The sequence below is a fragment of the Panthera pardus genome, unplaced genomic scaffold, assembly GCF_024362965.1.
Source record: "Panthera pardus isolate Hobbes unplaced genomic scaffold, ASM2436296v1 HiC_scaffold_12, whole genome shotgun sequence".
Taxonomy (NCBI): Eukaryota; Metazoa; Chordata; class Mammalia; order Carnivora; family Felidae; genus Panthera; species Panthera pardus.
Window position 1 is genome coordinate 17,188,094 of NW_026526677.1, and position 22,116 is coordinate 17,210,209.

A 22,116-nucleotide genomic window follows, 5' to 3' on the forward strand; every position below is an offset into this window, starting at 1 on the left:
TTTTAGCCTGTTGGATCTGTCCATTTCTGATAAAGGAGTGTTGAAATCTCCAACCATAATAGTGGATTCATCTATTTCTTTTTGCAGTTCTATCGCTTTTTGCCTCACATATTTTGACAGTCTACTGTTAAGCATGTATACACTAAGGACTGATATGTCTTTCTGGAGAATTGACCCTTTTACTATTATATAATGCTCCTCTTTTCCCTGATAACTTTCTTTGCTCTGGAGTCTATTCTGTCTGAAATTAATATAGCTATGTCTGCTTTATTTTTATTAGTGTTAGTATGGTATATCTTTCCCCATCTGTTTATTTTTAATCTATATATGTGTTTATATTAATGTTGGTTTCTTGTAGACAACATATTGTTGAGTCTTATGTTTTGATCCACTCTGACAATCCCTGCCTTTTAATTCATTTATTTAAACCATTGATTTTTTAAACATTTTTAAAAATATTTATTTATTTTTGAGAGAGAGAGAGAGAGAGAGAGAGCGAGCACAAGCAGGGGAGGGGCAAAGAAAGAGGGAGACACAGAATCCAAAGCAGTCTCCAGGCTCCGAGCTGCCAGCACAGAGCCCAACACGGGGCTCAAACCCACAAGCCATGAGATTGTGACCTGAGCCAAAGTCAGACGCTCCACTGACTGAGCCACCCAGGTGCCCCTAAACCATTGATGTTTAAAGTGATGATTGACATAGTTGAATTAATCGCTACCATATTTGTTACTGTTTGTTATTTACTATTCTTTTTCTTTGTTCCTATTTTGTCTTTTACTTCTTTTCTTCCTTTTGTGGTTTTAACTGAGTATATTATATGATTCCATTTTCTCTTCATTCTTAGCATATCAGTTATACTTGTTTTTTTTTAACCCCTTTTAGTGGCCTAGAGTTTGCAATATATATTTACAACTAATCCAATTCCACTTTCAAATAACACTGTACCACTTCATTGGTAGTGCAGGTATTTTATAATAACAAAATAGTTCTAATTCCCTCCTCTCATCCCTTGTATCATTGCTGTCATCCCTTTACTTACACATAAGCATGTGAGCACACATACACACCTACACAATTGAAAACATTGTTGCTATTATTATTTTGAGCAAACTGTTGTGTAAGATCAATTAAGATAAGAAAATTAAACATTCTTATTTTTACCTTTACTTGTTCCTTCTCCCATGCTCTTCCTTTATTTTTGTAGGTGTAAGGTGTTTTAAAAAAACATTTATTTATTCATTTTTGAGAGAGAGAGAGAGAGAATGAGCAGAGAGGGAAGGGACAGAGAGAAAGGTAGAGAATCCCAAGGAAGCTCCACACTGTCAGCAAGGAGCCCAACAAGTGGCCCATCCCATGAACCATGAGATCATGACCTGAGCTGAAACCAAGAGTCAGATACTTAACTGACTGAGCCACTCAGGCACCGTGTAGATATACATTTTTGACCCATTTTATTTTTCTTTTCTTTAAGAACTTCTTTTAATATTTCTTGCAAGGCAAATGTACTAGCAACAAATATAAACCCCTTTAGTTTTGAAGGATAATTTCATAGGGTACTGAATTCTAGGTTGGTGAGGGTTTTTTTTTTTTTCTCCCTGTATTTTAAATATTGCATTCTACTCTTTTCTTTTTTAAATTTTTTTTTAACATTCATTTGTTTTTGAGAGAGAAAGTGACAGAGCATGAGCAGGGGTAGGGGCAGAGAGAGAGAGGGAGACACAGAATCCGAAGCAGGCTCCAGGCTCTGAGCTGTCAGCACTGAGCCCGATGCGGGGCTCGAAGTCATGAACCATGAGATCATGACCTGAGCTGAAGTCGGACGCTTAACCAACTGAGCCACTCAGGCGCCCCATTCTACTCTTTGCTTACTTGCATTGCTCTGAAGAGATGTTGGATGTATTTCTTACCTTTGCATCTCTATAGGTAAGATGTTTTTTTTTCTTCTAAGTTTTTTTCTTTACCTTTGATTGTCTGAATTTTTAAAAGTTTTATTTATTTTGAGAGAGAGAGAGAGAAAGAGAGAGAGAGAGAGAGAGAACAAATGGAGGAGGGACAGAAAGAGGTGGGGATAGAGGATCCAAAGCAGGCTCTGTGTTGACAGCAGAGAGCCTGATGTGGGGCTTGAACTCCCAAACTGTGAGATCGTGACCTTAGCTGAGTCAGATGCTTAACTGACTAAACCAGCCAGATGCTCCAATTTTCTGCATTTAGTATAACATGCCGTAAGTACAGCGTTTTGGTTTTGTTTTGGGGTGGTTTTTTTTGGCGGGGGGCATTTATCCTTGATGCCTTCTGAGCTTCCTGGATCTGTGGTTTGGTTTCTGATATTAATTTGAGGAAATTCTCAGTCATTATTGCTTCAGATATTTCTTTTTCCTTTCTCTCTTGTTTTTCTCCTTCTGCTATTCCCATTACATGTATGTTATATTTTTTGTAGTTGTCACACAATTCTTGGATATTCTGTCCTGTTTTTTTCCCAGTCTTTTTTCCTTATTTTTTTAAATGTTTGTTTATTTTTGAGAGAGAGAGAGCAAGAGAGAAACAGAGCACAAGCAGGGGAGGGACAGAAAGAGGGAGACACAGAATTCAAGCAGGCTCCAGCCTCTGAGCTGTCAGTGCAGAGCCCAACATGGGGCTCCAACCTATGAACTGTGAGATCATGACCTGAGCCCAAAGTTGGATGCTCAACCCACTGAGTCACCCTGGCGCCCCCCCACCCCGCAGTCTTCTTTTTTCTTTACTTTTCTTTTTTTTCCTTTTTTATTTTTTAAAATATATTTTTTGAAATGTTTATTTACTTATTTTGAGAGAGCGAGTGAGCGGGGGAGGGACAGAAAGAGAGAGGGAGAGAGAGAATCCCAAGCAGGCTGCATGCTGCCGGTGCAGAGCCCCATGTAGGGCTCCATTTCATGAACCATGAAATCATGACCTGAGCTGAAATCAAGAATCAGCACTTAACTGAGCCACCCAGGCACCCCTCCTTACTTTTCAATCTCAAAAGTGTCTATGGAGATCCCTCAAGCTCAGTGATTCCTTCCTCAGCTGTGTCGATCTACTGGTGGGCCCATTGAAGACAGTCTTCATTTCTGTTACAGTTTAAAAAAAAAAAATCTCTAGAGCATTTCTTTTTGATTCATTCTTAGAACTTCCATCTCTCTGCTTGCATTTCCCATCTGTTCTTGCATGCTGTCTATTTCATCCACTAGAGCTCTTAGCATATTAATCGTGGTTGTTTTAAATTCCCAGTCTGATAATTCCAGCATCCCTACCACCATTGAGTCTGGTTCATGTTCTATCTGATGCATGTTCTATCTCTTCAAGCTGTGTTTTTTGCTTTTTAGTATGCCTTGTAATTTTTTTTCTCGATGGCTGGACATAATGTAAGAGGTAAAAGGAACTGTAGTATGTAGCTGTGGGAGGAGGAAAGTGTTCTAAAGTTCTGTGATTAGGTCTTAGTCTTTTATTGAGCTTGTACCTTTAGACTGAATTTTACAAGTGCTTCTTAGCCCCTCACTGCCTTAAGTAGGACAGGATGGCTAGAGAGGCTGGAGTTGAGTATTTCCCTTCCTATGTGTTGGTTAGGCTCTTGGAAAATCTCCCATAGTTTAGGCTCTAGTAAAACAGTTTCTCTTGAGGGAAAGCCTCGTTCAGAAGAACACAATACTCTGGCATATATCAGATATTTTTTTCCTTAACCCATGCCAGAAGCCGGAGGGAATTTTTCTCCAACATTTACTATGAGAACCTGGTTGAATTCCTGGAGGTAAAACTCACAAAAGTGTGGGTACCCCTCAGAGACATGGTCCCCCTGGAGTTTTTAACTTTCAGACTTGTCCACACAGAGCCTCCAGCAGTTTGTCAAAGTATAGGTTTTCCTACCTGAGCACTGGTTCCCATAAGGTTTCTGCTGGTGATCTCTGCTCTGATGAGTTATGATTATATTTTTTCACCTGTATGTCTCCCCAAATTTTGGCAGCGGTGGTTTGTCCTGAGACCTTATTTCTCTGACAGATCTAAGAAGGATCATTGCTTTTTCAATTTATTCAGCTTTTTACTGATTGTTAAGACAGAGTGGCAACTTCCAAGCTCTTTACATGCTGGGCCAGAAACTAGAAGATTCACATGGATTTATGCTATAGTTCCCTAACCAGTTTTCTTCTTCTGCTCTTGTCCACCACACAGCAGCTCAAATTAGCTTTCAAAATTTAAATTAGATTGTTACTTTCCTGCTCAGAACCTTCCAGTGGCTCCCCATCTCACTCAGAGTAAAAGCCGAAGTATCAGGCCCTATGTATTGGCCCCATCTCCAATACTCTGTTCTGACGTCCATCTTCTCTCCAGCTACAGACTCACCTCCTACCGTCCTGGCCACCTTGGACTATCCAGTTGTTCTCTCATGACCAGGCCTTTGCACTTGCTATCCCCTCTGTCTGGAATAGTCTTCCCTCAGACATCTGGCTAGTCCAGTTCTTCCCTTCTTTTATCTCTTGGTTCAAATGTTTCCATCAGAGCGAGGCTTTCCCTGATCATCCTATAGATTACAATGGTTCTTCCCCAATCACCTGCTGGCCTCCTGCCATGCTTTATTTTCTCCATAGCATTGATCACTATGTGATATGCCATACATTTTACTTTTGTGTTGTTGTTTATAAAATGTAAAGTCCATGAGGGCAAGGTTTTTAAATCTATATTGGTCACTATTATATGACCAGTGCCTAAAATAATACCTGGCATTTAATAAGTCCTCAATAAATATTTGTTGAATGGATTATTACCATGCTTGTAAAGATGAAGCAAGGGACGTGGCTAGAGTTCAAACTCAGGTCTTCATGACTCAACGCTCGTGTTCTGAGCGACTATGCTACATTGCCACTCAATTCTGTGTTGAATATTGAATATCTGATGCGTTCTTCCAAATGGCTATTTCCTACACCCTGGCAGTTTTCTATTTCTTGGCTCTCACTGGAGTTGATTTTTCTGAGTTAGTAAGAACTCTCTATGAACTGCATCCTAATATTTCCTCAAGATCATTGCATTGCAAAGTAGGTTGAAATGAGACTGCCCACTGCATTACCTGCAGGGCTATCTCTCCTTCATCTGGCTTCACTGCAGCGCATCTGCCAGCTAGGGTCAGAACCGCACTGCTTCTGGCCAAACACAGTCTCAGGTTAAGTAGTTGATATGATGCAATCTGTAAAATAAATTATAAAAACCCAGACAGACCAGTAACAGTCCTTCAAGTTTGCATGTTTAACAACCTTCAAAGTGCCTTGAAGTACATTATCTGTTTTGATGTTTATAATGACCTGCTGGATAGATCACTGCTTATCTCATTGCTTAGATGGAGAAACAAAGGTCACAATTAGTAGCAGTGCTGGAACAAGACCTTGGGTCTTCTGACCCCAAAAGCCCAATTTCTTCTCCAACCGAGTTTCCTTCAGCTGGTTTATGCCCAGCTTCGGTTTACAGTTCTGCCAACTTTTATACATACACAGCACCTGGAATCTAAGTGAGTTATGTAAGTGGGGGAGAAAATGGGGGTGTTTTAGACACGTGTAAGTTTTGGCTACACTATCCAACTTTTCGGTCTACTATTCTGCTTCCTTCTTTTGGTAACAAAGCCATTTTCAGTTTGGTACAATTACTTGTGTCCCATTGGTTGCAGTCTCAGTTGGGCTATCAATCAAGTTGGCAAAGGAGACGGCATTTTGCTCAAGCCAAGCCAATCAGATTCAAGGACTTGGGATCTTCACCAGAATGGCAGAAAGATAAAATAATGTTGTGAAAGAAGCAGGTAACAGTGTTCTAACAAGATGGTTGATTGGCTCCTACTCCAGGATGTCATGGCTGTCATTGTTCCCAGCTCCACCAGCCTCATTGTTAGCTGTCTCTTGATTATGTGAGCTGGTCTCATCCTCCCAATACACCCCCTTGCCGAAGTTAGCCAAGGTTTATTTCTGTTGCTTGCAACCAAATAATCCTGCCTAGAGTAGGGAGGAATTGTGGGAAGGCTGGCCTCCTCCAGCAAGACTGGGACCCTCCTCCTCAAGATGAACTAGGGTTAGTCAGTAAGTGCACTGTGGTTCTTTTCTTGGTCAATGGATTAGTGAGTGCCTTCTCACCTGGGACCTCACAGCCTGGCAAGGCCCTGAAGCAAATGAAAGGGCAGGTTGGGGAGAGATGTGAGTGGAGCTTTGGGGTATTCCTCAAGGACTTGGGGAGAGAGAGCAAGGAGGCTCAGGGTGTCTTAATGCAGCTACAGGAGTTGTCCAGGCAGGAAGAATGACACCCAAACTTGGAGAACAACTTTTGCTTTGCTGAGAAACTTTTGTGATAGCCAGGGCTTCAGTAGCATGTTCTCATGTGCCTGTTTCCATATTTTAGATAAATGGCAAAATTATTAGACAATTATCATGGAGTAGAGAGTGGCACTGGTAGATTAAAGGAGGATTCATTGCTGCTACCTCCAACACACAGAGAGCAGAGATATTTCTCTAGGCACCCCCTGGCCACTTGCTGCTTCTCTACCTTTCGGCCCTCCCACTGGTTCTTTTTTTTTTTTTTAATTTTTTAATGTTTATTTATTTTTGAGAGAGAAAGAGAGAGACAGAGCACAAGCAGGGGAGGAGCAGAGAGAGAGGGAAACACAAAATCCGAAGCAGGCTCCAGGCTCTGAGCTGTCAGCATAGAGCCTGATGCGGCACTCGAACCCACGAACTGCAAGATCATGACCTGGGCCAAAGCTGGACACTTAACCGACTGAGCCACCCAGGCGCCTCTTTCCCCACTGGTTCTGATGCCCACCACACATCTTCTCTGCTATGGACAGAGTATGTTGAATTTCCCTTTGCTCATTCTTATGAGTCAGATTTAAAGCACTAAATTGTCTCTTCCAGGCACTCCTTGCTATTTTTTGGAAAGACACTGTACTCTGAGAGCCCACTGCATGCCAGGCATGGTGGTCAGTGTTTTTACATAAAATATATGAAGTTATTTAACTCTCACAGCAACTTTGTGAGGTAAAAATATTACCCCTGTTGGGGTGCCTGGCTGGCTCAGTCAGGAGAGTGTGCAGCTCTTGATCTCAGGGTGTGAGTTTAAGCCCCACTCTGGGTGTAGAGATTACTTAAGTAAATAAACTTAAAAAACATAAGGAGCTCTCCAGTGCTCAACACTTAAAAGATATATTATCTCTGTTTATAGATGAGGAAATCAAAGCAATGAGAAGTTAACTAACTTGTCTAAGATCACATAAGTAAAAAGTGTCAGAGCCTGGCCTTAAACCCAGATGTGACCAATTTTTAAAGCTCTTCAGGAGTCTGGACGTTTAGTCCTACCTTTGCTACTTTTCAGCTCTGTGACTAGATCCACAAATAAATCTCTTAGGTCCTAGAATCATTTATGAGTAAAATAATGGTAGACGTTGGAGATGGAGATTGGTTTTATATCCTGTGCCAACTCTGGTTAATTGCTTAGTGGCGGTCAGGAGGATGTGCTGAGAGAGATCCAGAGACTATGCTAAGTTCCTGGGGAGAGAGTTCTGTGATCACTTGGTGATGTCTGCCATGGGCCTGGAAATGGAGAGAGAAGGTATTCAGGTTGCTTATTAGCCATTCCTGGCCTAAGTGATCATGAGGAAATTTAGGCTGTTAAATGTTATAGCTCCTTGATTTAAACATCCTGAACTTTAAAGTTTATTTATTTATTTTTTGCAATTGCTGCACCCATCATGGGGCTCAAACTCAAGACCACAAGATCAAGAGTTGCATGCTTTTCCAACTGAGCCAGCCAGGCACTCCTAAAATCCTGAACTTTAAAAATAAGCCCATCCCGACTAGGTTCTTTCCTGTCCTCTTTTGGTCTTTCCTCTCTTGTGTCTTCTCAGTTTTCTACAACTGTCCAAAACCCATTGTCATCGATTCACTGCCAGTTGTGAAAGTATCTCCTTCCCCTAGCCTGGGCAGCGTAAGTGTATCTGTTATCTATTGCTATATAATCAACCATGCCAAAGATTAATGGCTTACAACAGAAGTGATATATTTCTCATGATTCAGTGGCCTGATTGGGTAGCTCTGCCCCACATGTTGCTAGTGAGGGTCACTTGTGTGGTTGACCACCGAATGTGGTTGAGAACTTGACTGGGCACCTCGCTTCTCCATATGTGGCCTTATGCATTTCCATGTGGTCTCTCTCTCTCCAGCAGGATAGTTTGCTGGACTATCTTCCCACATGGCAGCTGCATTCCAGGAAGGAGCATTCCAAGAGGACAAGCCCTGACATGCAAGCACTTATCAAGCCTCTGCTTGTGTCACACTTGCTAATGTCAAAGGCTCTGGATAAGCATAGAGTCAGTGTGGTATTACTGTGAAGGTATTACTCAAGGGCTCAACTACCAAGAGGCATGGCTCATTGGGGGCTGCCAATGTAACAATCTGTCATAATAAAGCAATTTCAATATTTCTAGGAATTCTTACCATGCATTTAAGTAATCACGAAGCACTTATTGATATATTAAGTGCTAATTTATAAGGTAGAAGACATAATCCTTGTCTTTGTGGAGTTTCCCATTCAGTAGATAATATGGAACATACTCTGAAAAAATGAAGCAATATAAGTTAGAGGGAAAGGATTCCAACATACTGTAGTGTGTTCCAAAATTTTACTGTGGATCAGTTATTTGGAATATTTTGTATATAAACAAAATGGCTGGGCCACAAAAAACCTATTTAACCCATAATGCAGATAAATCCTGGTAGAGCTTCCTGAACTTCACATGTTTATGCACCAAGTTCATGATTTTTGCTATCAACATATACACTGGAACTGTTACTTCATATTTTCCTTTGATACAACTTACTTTTTAAGACCTAATTTTATTTTATTTATTATTTAATTTTAATTTTAAATTTATTTTTGAAAGAGAGAGAGAGAGAGAGCACAAATGGGGGACTGGCGGAGAGAGGGGGAGAGGGGAGAGGGGAGAGAGGAGAGAGAGAGAGAGAGAGAGAGAGAGAATCCCAAGCAAGCTCCACATTGTCAGCACAGAGTCCTACTCAGGGATTGAACTTACAGACCTTGAAATCATGATCTGAGCCAAAATCAAGAGTTGGACGCTTAGTTGACTAAGCCACCCAGGTGCCCCCCCCAATTTCCTTTTTAAATAAAGTTTTATATCACCGCTATAAAAGCAAAACGAATACTATTTGCCATAAATATAAGAACATTATAAATAAATAAAATGGTAATATACATAAAAGTAAATTCAGTTAAAATGAAAAATAGTGATAACACCAAATGCTTTTGAGATCAGTCATACATTGCTGGTACAAATATAAAATGGTAAAGTCACTCTGGAAGATAGTTTGCCAGTTCCTTTCAAAACCGAAAATCCACTGTATAACCTAGCAATTATACTTGTGGGCATTTAACTTGTGGGCATTTAAGGAAGACTTATTTTCATGCAGGAATTTGTACATGAACATTCATATGTTCATGTATTGGTAATAGCTGTATTTGTAATAGCCAAAAAGCTGGAAACTACCCAAATGTCCTTCAGTAAGTGAATGATCAAACCAGTTGTGGTACATCCATACAGTGGAATACTACTCAGTAGTAAAAAGAATGAACTGATAAATACAACTTGGAGGAACCCGAAAGAAATCATACTGAGAGAAAAAAGCCAATCCCAAAGGTTACATACTGTATGATTCCATCGATATAATGGTTTTTGAAATGACAAAATTTTAGAAATGAAAAACAGAGTTTAGGGATGGGAAAAAGAGCCTGTTTGTGCCCATAAAGGGTTAACATAAAGGATTCTTGAGGTGATGGTTCAGTTGAGTATCTTGATTGTGGTGGTGGTTATGCAAGGCTGCATAATGGTAAAATTATCATTTTTATAATAAAATCATGGCTTTATCATATCTCACACACACATGAGTGCGTATAAAGCTGATGAAATCTGAATAAGCTCTATGGATTTTACTAAAACCAATTTCTTGGTTTTGCTATGGTCCTATTTGTATGTAAGATGTTAATGTTGGTGAAGATTTGGAGTAGGATCCATGGGGCTTTCCTGTCCATTTCCTTGCAACCTCCTGTGAATCTGAAGTTATTTCAAAATAAAGAGTAAAATAGGGGCACCTAAGTGGCTCAGTGGGTTGAGCATCCAACTCTTGATTTTGGCTGGGGTCATGATCTCACACTTTGTGAGATGGAGCCCTGCTCCTGGCTCTGCGCTGACAGCAGGGAGCCTGTTTGGGATTCTCTCTCTCTTCCTCTCTCTCTCTGCCCCTCCAAATCTCTCATGCTCTCTCTCTCTCTCAAAATAAACAAACATTTATTTAAAAAAATTATTTCAATGTTTATTTTTGAGAGAGAGACAGAGACAGAGCATGAGCAGGGGAGGGGCAGAGAGAGAGAGAGGGAGACAGAATCTGTAGCAGGCTCCAGGATCTGAGCTGTCAGCACAGACCTGACTTGGGGCTTGAACCCACGAACCATGAGATCATGGCCTGAGTTGAAGTTGGACACTTAACTGACTGAACCACGCAGGAGCCCCAAATAAATAAACATTTTAAAAAAATAAATAAAAAGTAAAACAAAAGTTAATTCACAACAAATAAAAGGTGTTTGTCAGGATACTTCCTAAAATACCTAAAGTCACTTCAAACATCACCAGTGGTACATGGATCCCACAGTGGAAGATTCTGATCTGAGGAAATAATAGAACTAACCTAGGTTTAAGGAATGAGGGCAGGACGCTACACAATATTGGTGACAGTAGCAACAATAAGCACTTAAACTGTGCTTACTCTGTGTCAGGCACTATTCTAAACCCTTTCCAGATACTAATTCATTTAATTCCTACAGTGACTCTGGGTAGAAGTGTTAGGTTCCATGGGAGACAGACATTGAAGCAGAGATTTGCTTGCAGGAAATGGGAGTGCTCTCAGGAGCACCTGTGAAGGGTGTCGGACACCCTTAAACAGAGGGAGTGGAACTATTACAACAGAGGTGTCGGCAGATTGTGGGGGTGGTGCTGGAGCTGGGATGGCCCTGCAGAGTTGTCACAGTTAAGAAAAGGGAGCTGAATTATTTTACCTCCCATTAGCAAGTCACTAGATGCAGGCTGCCTGTAGGGAGAGGACATAAATTTGAGCAAAGCAGCTTCCTTTGATGGAGGACAGTGCCTGGAGAGGAACTGAACTGTGAGTGGTCAGCAACCAACACTCAGCCCTGAACGGGAAAGGGTCATATGTCTCATACAGTCCACCCCTTGTGCTCAGATCTACTTGCTTAATATAGTAGGTTTGCCTCCTCAGAAGCTTTCCAGGAGTCTCTTTCTGGGAAAACATAGGTGAGAAAGTTTGTAGGACAAAAAACTGCTCTGACTCTCCAGACTGCTACTTATATTCCTTGCTGCCTCCTTTCTATGCATTCCAGATTCCCCTCACTCTCAGCACCTCTGCTGGTTTAGGCAGCTTATTTGGCCTCAGGCTGTGGTTGCTGCATTTGTGCATTTACTATTGATGTTGGACATAGAGTTTGAAGAGACATAGAGTGTGTCCCAGTGATCATCTGGTGTCAAATATCTTCTTTGCTTTCATTCTACAGTAGCAGTCCCTTTTGTTGGTAACCTCCTTTTGATGGTAAGTGTCAATTGCCCCTTCCAATATGATGATCCCTTTCTTGCCCCCTGGTCTGTTGGCACAAGAAACTTAAAGTGATAGGGTAGCCTAACATTTAATTGGATTACTGCATCCTTGATAGAAGGGACCTTCTAAGAACCAAGACCCCTAGGCTCCTAGAGTTGAGGTCACTGGGACTAATGATAAGCAGAGCCACTCCTACTTCTTGCTCCCCAGACCCACATATTCTACCTACTTGGGACATAGCACCATATAACGGTCATTGATTTAGGGTCTAAATTATATCCTGGAAGATGGTATGCCATCTTCACAGGGCATTTTCTCCAAGCTGTACCTTAGCTGTGTTTTCAAAAGGCCACTCCATTACTCCGTGAGGCCAGAAGCTTCTGGGTGGTGCAGTATATCATGGACCAGGGGATCCTGTGATCATACATCTACAGCCATACCTCCTTCATGGGCTCTTTGGTGTCATACAACATTATGTGAGATGCTGTTCCAGTGTAGCAAACATTCTGTAAACTCTCAGAAAGTGGTGTTCCTTGAGGCCTTGTAGTCAGACAAATTCATGCATGGAATATTTGTTAATTCTAGTCAGCTTCCCCTATCAGAGTGGAAGGGTTATAAAGTAATCAGTTTTCCATCAAGTTCTGGAAGGATGGGGCCACGTAAGGTGCCCAGTGTTGGTCTCTATTGATGGTAGGTTGATGTTTGGCAGTAGCTGTAGTGAGGTTGGCCTGGCTGTGGGCTCATGCACAGCTTCTGTCCCTGCCATTATGGCTACTCTGTTCATGCCAGTATTGGGGTGGCTAGTGGTAGAGGCTAGCTGACATCAACTACCTGTGAAATTCTGCCTACTTGATTGTTTGGTGTCCTTTACATGGTGGATGACCTGTGATGGCTGTTAACATGCAGCAAGGTCTTCACACTTCATGCACAGTCTCACAGGTTCATCTACCTACCACTTTCCTAGATCAGTTTGTTCCTAATCTTCCAGTCTTTTTCCTTCCAGACCCTTGACCAACTAATCAAGCCAGTCACATCTGCCTATGAGTCACTATGTAGTCTAAATCTAAGGCCATTTTTCTTTGTACACGGTGAAGGACTGGGTGCACCATCCAAAGTCTGTACCTGGGCACCTGGCTGGCTCAGTTGGTGGAGCATGCAACTCTCGATCTCAGGGTTGTAAGGTCAAACCCCACGTTGGATGTAGAGATTACTTAAAAATAACGTCTTAAAAAATAATAAAGCTCTGCATTGAAAGATTTCCCTTTCACTGTTACCTTTCAGTACCACCACCTTCCCCCACCCCTCACTGAGTGGGGCTATATGCAGCCATGGTCCATTTCACTTCGCACCCACATACTGAACTGACTCATCTGTGACCCACGCTCAGCCTTTTCCCTTTGTCATCTGCTGACCATAAATGATTCCCCATGTGGCCTTTGGTGTGAACTGAGGGAGAGGTACTGGTGCAAAAGTGGGAAGTGACATGGGAGACCGAGCCACCTACTCATGCAGCTTACTTATTCTCTCATGCTCTGCCCAGGCTTGATCCTGGATACCACCTCCATCTAATGACGGAGAGCTCTGAACCCAAATGACTTTATGATTTGGTGAGTCTGATACACCCAGCTTGTGATGGAGATCTCTGGCTTCACGGTCACTTAATGTCCCATAATCAAGTGCTCTGTGTCTACCAGGGCTCAGTAGAACACAGGTTGCTGTTTTCTGAATAGGATATACAATCCTCTGTTATAGATGGCTTGACCTTGATCCAGAATATTAGGGATCTACTTTGTGACTCTTTTTGGGACATGCCATACACTCCATACAGTGTCTTTTCCCATCATAGATGCCTGTGATGGGTCACTTGCACCATAGCCTGCACCTGCTGAAGAGCCCTTTCTTGGTCTGGGCTCTGCTAAGAGCTGACAGTCTTCTTTGTCACTAAGTAAACGGGTTGCCACAATGTCTTCAAGTATGGAAAATGTTATCTCCAGAACCTGACAATGTCTATGTCAGATTGTGGCAGGCAGCCTCTAAGGTGGTCCCCAGTGACCCCTGCCTCTGGCACTACACCCACTCATGTATTCTCTCCTTGAGTGTGGACTGGACCTAGTGGTTTGCTGCTAATGCATAGAAAATGGCAGATGGGATGGGATGGCACATCCAAGATTAGGGCACAGAAAGGCTATGACTTCTGTCTTGGGAGACTCCCTGGTGCCCCCCCACTCTCATTCCCTGCCTTCCTCCTTCCCTTCTATCACCAGCTGCTATGTTGAGAGGATAATCAGGACACAGGGAGAGAGGTACAAAGGCCTACCAGCAATTGCAGGGATGAGCTTGGAAAAGGATCTTCTAAGGCCTGCAAAAGTCATGAGAATGAGCTTGGACAGATGCTCCAATCTTAGCTAAACCTCGAGATGACTACAGTCCTGACCAGTCTTGCCGCAGCCTCATGAGAATCTCAGGGTCCCATTCTTTCTAATCAGGCTATCCACCTTGGCATAGCAGAGTTTCTGGAGTTGAGAATTCAATCTTCTTTGGAGTCCTGTTCTTCTTATAATTAAGTACTGGGCTTGATCCTCCATTTTCTCTGCCCTCCAGTGCAGGAGATGAGAGTCTTTCTATATGCTGTCAAAGATGGCTTCAAGCTCTTACTCTCTGCCTTATATTGGTGATTAATCATTCTGGACCTTTTAGCGTCTTTCTTCAATGAATCAATCCCCTGCCACCCCTAGCAACAGCCATCTCATTCTACAGTCTTTACCAATAGTACTTACCAGAACCTCTGAAATGCTTGATATGCTGCATCCCACGGCATCGGTGTCCACCTGTGTCCCATCCCAGGTCACTGCCAGTGAAAGTTCTAGCAATTGCACTCTAGCCACCTGCCAGGTTTCTCAGTGTTCCACCTGCCATCAGTAATGGGGTCCTCAGAGCCAGTCAGCTAGCAAGCAATTCTGCTCCAAAATCCCAGTTTTGAGACTGCTTTCCTAGACCAACCACCTGTTGTAGGTCAGGTTTCCTGGGAAACAGACTCTGAAGCGGAGATCTGCATGCAGGCAGTTTATTGAGGGGTAGTCTGGGGAACAGCACCTGTGAGGGAAAGGAAAGGGAGCTGGAGTGGGCAGAGAGAGAAGCTGGCCTCTTATGCAGTCACAGCAGGGACATCAGTGGATTTTATAGGGAGGTCAGAAGCGGGGATGCCCCTTTGGAGTTGCCTAGTCAAGGCAAGGAGACCAGGCTTTTATAACCTCTATTGCCCCATCACTGGAAGCAGACTGCACAAGGGAGGGGACATAATCTTTCACAGTGCAGCTTCTTTTGGTTGAGGTCGGTTCCTGGGAGGGACTCAGTGTGAGCAGTCAACGGCTATCATTCCTGTAGCTGGGGAGTAAATGTCTCAGTCTTGAAGGGGGATTACTGTGGCACACCACCATATCCATTCCAGAAGGTACTAGGTCAAAGGTAAAGGGTTGCTACCTCCCTTTTACAGATGAGTAAAATTGAGGCACGGAGCAGATAAGTAACTTGCCCAGCCAGGAATTAACAGAGCCAGAGCCCATGCTCTTAAACACCATGCTCTATGCCTTTCTAGGAGGAGGGGGAGGGAGAGAATCCTTCCCCCATTCCTGGGATCATGGCCAAGCCAAGTTAGAAATGCAAAATCTGCTTTCGATATTCCCCAATCTCCATTTTGGTGGCTTTCTCTCACTTCTCAGAGTGTCTTTCCCAGACCTTGAAGTCAAGGGAAGAACATTCCAGGCTTGGGAGTGGAGGAAATGGTATTGTCTGGGTGGGTGTAGGTATGACCAATATGGAGGCAATGAATAGGTTGATTTGGCTATTGGAAAAAAAATATTTATTTGTACAGGCAAGTAGGGAGAGATAAAGGACTAAAGGCCACCACAGAGGCCTTAACAGTCAAGCTGAGGAATTTGAACATCACTTTGTGAAGTGGCAAGGGAGGGGAGGGTCTGAACAGAGGCGGGTGGGTGGGAATGACGTGCAAAGGGTTGTTTGAGGAAGATTTAATGTGTCCCCAGGGCCAAGGATGAACTGGCAGAAACAGAGACTGGAGGGAAATCTGCTAGGAGGCTGTGAAGAGGCCAGAGGAAGCAGAGACAGGGAGGATGGAAAAGAAAGGCAGCGGGATAGGCTTCACGAAGGAAGCATGTCAGGATTCCGAGTATGTTAGAGGTGATTGTCTTAGAAGGTACCAGCAAGGACAGCGGGACTTCAGGTGTGCTAAGCAAAGGGTCCTAGAGCAAAGCTCCAGAAATCTGAAAGCTCTCTGGGTTTTCCATGGTAAAGGCCATAGAAAGTGCTTTCCCACAGTGGAAGTCTGAATATCCACATGACAGCTAACATCAAGAGAACATGAGGCATGCGGGCAGAGGAGAGAGTATTTGTCAGTCTGAGTAAAGATTTTATTTGACAACCGATGGGATGCTCGCTTTATGCCAGGCACTGTTCTTTTCAAGAAGAGCAGCTCATTGGGGCGCCTGGGTGGCGCAGTCGGTTAAGCGTCCGACTTCAGCCAGGTCACGATCTCACGGTCCATGAGTTCGAGCCCCGCGTCAGGCTCTGGGCTGATGGCTCGGAGCCTGGAGCCTGTTTCCGATTCTGTGTCTCCCTCTCTCTCTGCCCCTCCCCCGTTCATGCTATGTCTCTCTCTGTCCCAAAAATAAATAAAAAATGTTGAAAAAAAAATTTTTAAAAAAGAATAGCAGCTCACTTGGAGCCCCTGGGTGGCTCAGTCGGTTAAGCATCCGACTTTAGCTCAGGTCATGATCTCACGGCTTGTGGGTTCGAGCCCCGCGTCAGGCTCTGCGCGGACAGCTCAGAGTCTGGAGCCTGCTTCGGATTCTGTGTCTCCCTCTCTCTCCCTGCCCCTCTCCCGCTTGTGCTCGTTCGCCTCCCCCCTTCAAAATAAATAAATAAACATTAAAAAAAAAGAATAACATCTCAATCACTTTTGACCATTACAACCCTATGAGGTAGGTGCTATCATTATCTCCATTTTACAGATGAGAAAACTGAGGCATGGAGAGGTTAAGTCATTAGTCCAGGCTTATCCAGGAAATGGAGGATCTGGGATTCAAACCCAGACAATGCCTCCGTATTCCATGCTCTTAGCCACTGTGTTCTCCTCATGGCACTTCATGATTAATCATGATAAATCTTAAAGTGGGAATAAAAAAGATAATCACCAGTTTACTGGTATGTGCAGTGAGACTCTTAAAATCCCCGGGATTTCTCATTTTTGTTTTAGAGCTGACTACTTCCCCACTTTGACCTCATCTTACCTTCTCTATCAGATCCTCAATTCATAAATATGTCTTGGGAAGCCATGCCCATTACTAGATCATAGGTAGACAGTGAGTCAGGACAGCCCGAAGTGATCTCATACATTGGCAATGACAGAAAGGGTTTGGCATCCTTTGTTTATTTGCGATGGTCATTTATTCTTCACCAGGTGCTTCTTTCATATATATGGCAAACGACTACCCAGTATCTACTCTGCACATACAGTGGGGTTGAAAGTTAGAGATATGGGCATGCATTAAGACATGGCCCCTGACTCTGAGGGACTTGTATCTTCTGTTGCCTCCCTCAGCTCTCCAACCCAGAATTCTAAGAGCAACTAATAGTCAGGGATGCAGAAGAACATTCCGTGGCTGTAGGAAGCAGTGAGGGGTGGAGGTTGGCTGGGTGGGTGTAAGGCGACTTGGAGCAGTTACTCTGCAAGGGCAAGTGATGCATGCCAGAGTCTTGTCCTGATCCCCTTCTTTCCGACCTGACCCTCAGATGCTTGTCAGCTATATTCTCACAGTCTTGGAAGAAGCTCAGGGGGCCCATTTTATTGATGTTTTGCTGCATCAATGAAAGAGGCGGCTTGCTCCATGTAGGTGGAATTCTCGGTCCTCCAATTCCATCAATTTCATTTCTACAAAAGATGTTTGATAGATAAAAGAATACATACAGTGCATACCTAAGATACAAAGCATAAGAATAAAATGAACGTTTGTAAACTGCCCAATGTAATAACATTTCCAATTCTGTTAGCTACCTGTGCACTTCTCGGTCCCACCCTCTGCCCCTGCCCTCAGAGGTACCCACTGTCCTGAATTTTGTGTTTATCATTCCCTTTCTTTTTTAGGATAGTTTCATCACATGCGTGCACCCCTGAACAAATTAGTGTTTAGTTTTGCTTGATTTATTTAGCTTTTAAAAAATGGTTTCATTCAATCTAGAGTTGACTGTGATTTGCTTTGTCCACTCCACATTGTATTTCTAAGATTCATCCAAATGGCTCATTTTCACAGCTGTTTATTAATTCATTCAATAAATATTGATTGGGCCCCTGTAATATTCTATTAGGTGAATATATCACTATTTGTTTAGCTTCCTGTTGATGGATGTTTGGGTTGTATTCTTTTTTTTTTTTTTTTTTTTTTTGGTTTCTATGAATAATACTACTGGGAATATTCTTTCACATAGCTCTAGATACATATATGCAAGGATTTCTCAAGAGCACTGGTTTTCCAACTGAGATTCATGATCTTTAGTAGGCTGTGAAATCAATTTAATAGACTCAACCAGGATTTTTTTTTTAAGTGAAAGAGAGCTATAACTACTTTAGTGCATTTCATGTGAGGTATTGCTTCATGAAGCTTCCATTTCAGTTATGTTTGTGTGTCCCAGGCTGTGATGTGAAGAATTTTCTTACTGTGGGCTTTTAGAAAAGTTTGGAAGCCTTTACTCCAGGGTGGTGTCTCTTGAACCGTCTATGGGTAAATTGAAATTTTTTTCCCCTGTCTGTTACAGACTGGCACTTATGTACAATACCATAACAATACCGTAAACGTGATTACTTGGAAAATGAAATTTTATTATATTGAACAGACATTTTTCAATAAACATGGTGTGGCAATTATTCACAATAGACAAAAGGTGGAAACAATCCCAAGTGTTCATTGATGGCTGAGTGGATAAATGAAAGGTGCATACATTCAGTGGACTATGGTTCAACCTTAAAAAGGAAGGAAATCCTAACACGTGCTCAAGGATGAACCTTGAAGACATTATGTTAAGTGAAATAATCCAGTCACAAAAGGACAAATACTCTCTGATTCCACTCGGGTGAGGTGCCTAGAGTAGTCAAATTCATAGAGACCATAGTAGGAATGGTCGCTAGGAGCTGAGGAGGCGGGGAGAATGAGGAATTCTTGTTTAATGGGCATCGAAGTGCAGTTCGGGAAGATCAAAAAAGTTTTAGAGATGGATGGTGGTGATGGTTGGACAACACTGTAAATGTGCTTAATGCCACTGAACTATATGTAGCATAAAAATGGTTTCAATGGTCAGTTTTTATGTTATGTATATTTTACCGTGATAAAAAAATGTCTGAAAAATCAATATAAGGTGGCAGCATCAGGTTGCTATTAAATCTTCTAAGTGCTTACTTCCAGTTTTGGTACGTGTCTCGTGATGGCTTATAACAGATCTTTTGACACCGGTTTGTGGACTGCACTTTGAGTGGCAGTGTTCCGGGGTATAAACCTAAGAACGGAGAAACTGAGATGTAGGCTAGGCACATGTTCACCTTTACAAGACAACCACCTTTACAAATTGTTTTCGAAAGAGGGAAATAATTTACACTTCCATCAGCAGGTGTATTAAGAGTTTCCTGTACTCCTCATCCTTACTGATACTTGGTATTGTCAGAATTTTTTTTTTTTCTTTTCAAATTTCTATTGAAATTCTTGTTAGTTAACATGCAGTGCAGCATTGGTTTCAGGAGTAGAATTCAGTGACGCATCACTTACAGACAACACCCAGTGCTCATCACAAGTGCCCTCCTTAATCCCCATCCCCCATCTAGCCCATCCCCCACCCACCTCCCTCCCTAAACCCTCAGTTTTTTTCTCTATCCTTAAGAGTCTCCCATGGTTTGTTTCCCCCTCTTTTTTTTCTCCAGTATTGTTAGAATTCTTAATGTTTGCCAATCTGGTGAGTGCAAAATAGTATCTCATTTTGGTCTTATTTTGCATTTCCCTGATTATTCATAAATTCAAGCATTTTTTTGTATGTTTATTGACAAGTTGTGTTTTTTTCTTTTCTTTCTGAAATGCCTTGTGCCTTTTGCTGATTTTTATATTGGGTTGTTGGTATTTTTATTATTGAGTTGTAAGCGTTTGTTTAGTCAACACATATTTATCGAGCACCTGCTATGTGCTCTCTTCTATATGCTGGGAACACAACAGTGAACAAAATAGACCAAAATTCCTGGTCTCATTTCAGAGTTTATAGTCTGCTGGGGAGAAGGGGAGATAGGCAATCAAATTATTTAGTCACATATATAGTATGTATGGTAATGATAAGTGTTATGGCTAAAAATAAGACAGGAAAGGACAATAGGCAGGGCCAGGGCGGGTGGTGAGCTTGCAATTTTTTAAACAGTGGTCAGGGAAGGTTTTATTAAGAACATGACATTTGAGTAAAGGTTCTGAAAGAGACAAGGAAATGAGCATGCAGACAGCTATAGGAAAAGTTTCTTATAGATTCATTGGTCAGTTATATGCATTACAGACATCCTCTCCCAGTTTGTGGCTTGCCTTCTCACTTTCTTTAAGCTATATTTTGATGAAAGAAGGTCTTATTTTTAATATGGTCTAAGATATCCGTCTTTTATTTTATGGTTAGTGTATTTTATACCTTGTTATACCTTGTATAAGAAATCCTTCTCTTTCTTGATCTCATAAAGAAACTCTATGTTTTCTTCTAAAAATTTAAAAGTGTTGGAGCACCTGGGTGGCTCAGTTGGTTAAGCGTCTGACTCTTGGTTTCGGCTCAGGTCATGATCTCCCGCATGAACTCTTCGTGAGTTCAAGCCCTGTGTCAGACTCCGCGCTGGCAGCATGGAGCCTGCTTTGGATTCTCTCTCTCTCTTTCTCTCTCTCTCTCTCTCTCTCTGTCCCTCCCCCACTCACACTGTCTCTGTCTCTTTCAAGATAGATAAATTAAAAAATTTTTAGAAGTGTTGCCTTGTATGTTTTGCTTTTAATTTACACAGGATTCATTTTTGGATATGGTGTGAGATAGGATCCATTCCCCACCCATGCACCCACGAACAATAAATTGTGGGCACCATTTAATGGATAATTTATCCTTTCTCTGGTGGTCTGCTGTGCCCTCTTTGTCATAAATCAAGCTTCCATATACCTGTAGGTCTGCTTTGGAGTATTTTGTTTAATTCCCTTGAAAAATTTGTCTGTCTTTGTATCTATACCACACTATATTACTTACTATGGCTTTATATTATGTTTTTATATGTAGTAGAAAAGATCCCTCCCTCTTATTCTTTGTTCCAGGATATCTTGACTACTCTTAGCACTCGACCCTTCTATGTAAATTTTAGAATTAGCTTGTCAGGTTACTTGCAAACTTCCTCTTGAGATAAGGACTTGAGATGACTCAATAGATCACTTGAAAGAGAATCGATGTCATTTTCATATTATGACTTTTATCCATGAATATGGCTCATCTCTCCATTCACTTAAGTCTTATCCAATGTCTTTCAATGAAGTTAATTTTTTTTATTTTTGTTTAAAAATTTTTTTTTTACCATTTCATTTAATTTATTTTTTAAATTTATGTCCAAGTTAGTTAGCATATAGTGCAACAGTGATTTCAGGAGTAGATTCCTTAGTGCCTCTTACCCATTTAGCCCATACCCCTCCCACAATCCCTCCAGTAACTCTCTGTTGTTCTCCATACTTAAGAGTCTCTTATGTTTTGTCCCCCTCCCTGTCTTTATATTATTTTTGCTTCCCTTCCCTTATGTTTATCTGTTTTGTATCTTAAAGTTCTCATATGAGTGAAGTCATATGATATTTGTCTTTCTCTGACTGACTAATTTTGCTTAGCATAATACCCTCTAGTTATATCCATGTAGTTGCAAATGGCAAGATTTCATTCTTTTTGATTGCCGAGTAATACTCCATTGTATATATGTACCATATCTTCTTTATCCATTCATCCATCGATGGACATTTGGGCTCTTTCCATACTTTGGCTATTGTTGATCGTGCCACTATAAACATTGGGGTGCATGTGCCCTGAAGTTAATTTTTTTTATAAAGGTCTTCCATACCTTACATCATGTTTATTTCTAAGTACCTTAATTTTGGTTGCTGTTATAATTAGTATGTTTAAATTTTTTTTAAGTTTATTTATTTATTTTGAGAGAGGCAGAGACAGTGAAGTGGGGGAGGGGAAGAGAAAGAGGGAGACAGAGAATCCCTAGCAGGCTCCGTACTGCTAGCACAGAAGCTGACATGGGGCTTGAACTCATAAAGCCATGAGATCATGACCTGAGCTGAAACCAAGAGTCAGATACCCAACTGATTGAACAAACCAGGCACCCCTATAGTTAGCATCTTTTGAAACTATGCTT

General features: G+C 41.9%; 1 long non-coding RNA gene across 1 annotated transcript in view; it reads left to right on the forward strand.

Moving 5' to 3' along the window:
• LOC109245095 (uncharacterized) overlaps positions 1–22,116 on the forward strand; it is a 113,774-nt gene that overhangs the window by 91,148 nt on the left and 510 nt on the right. The window lies entirely within an intron of this gene.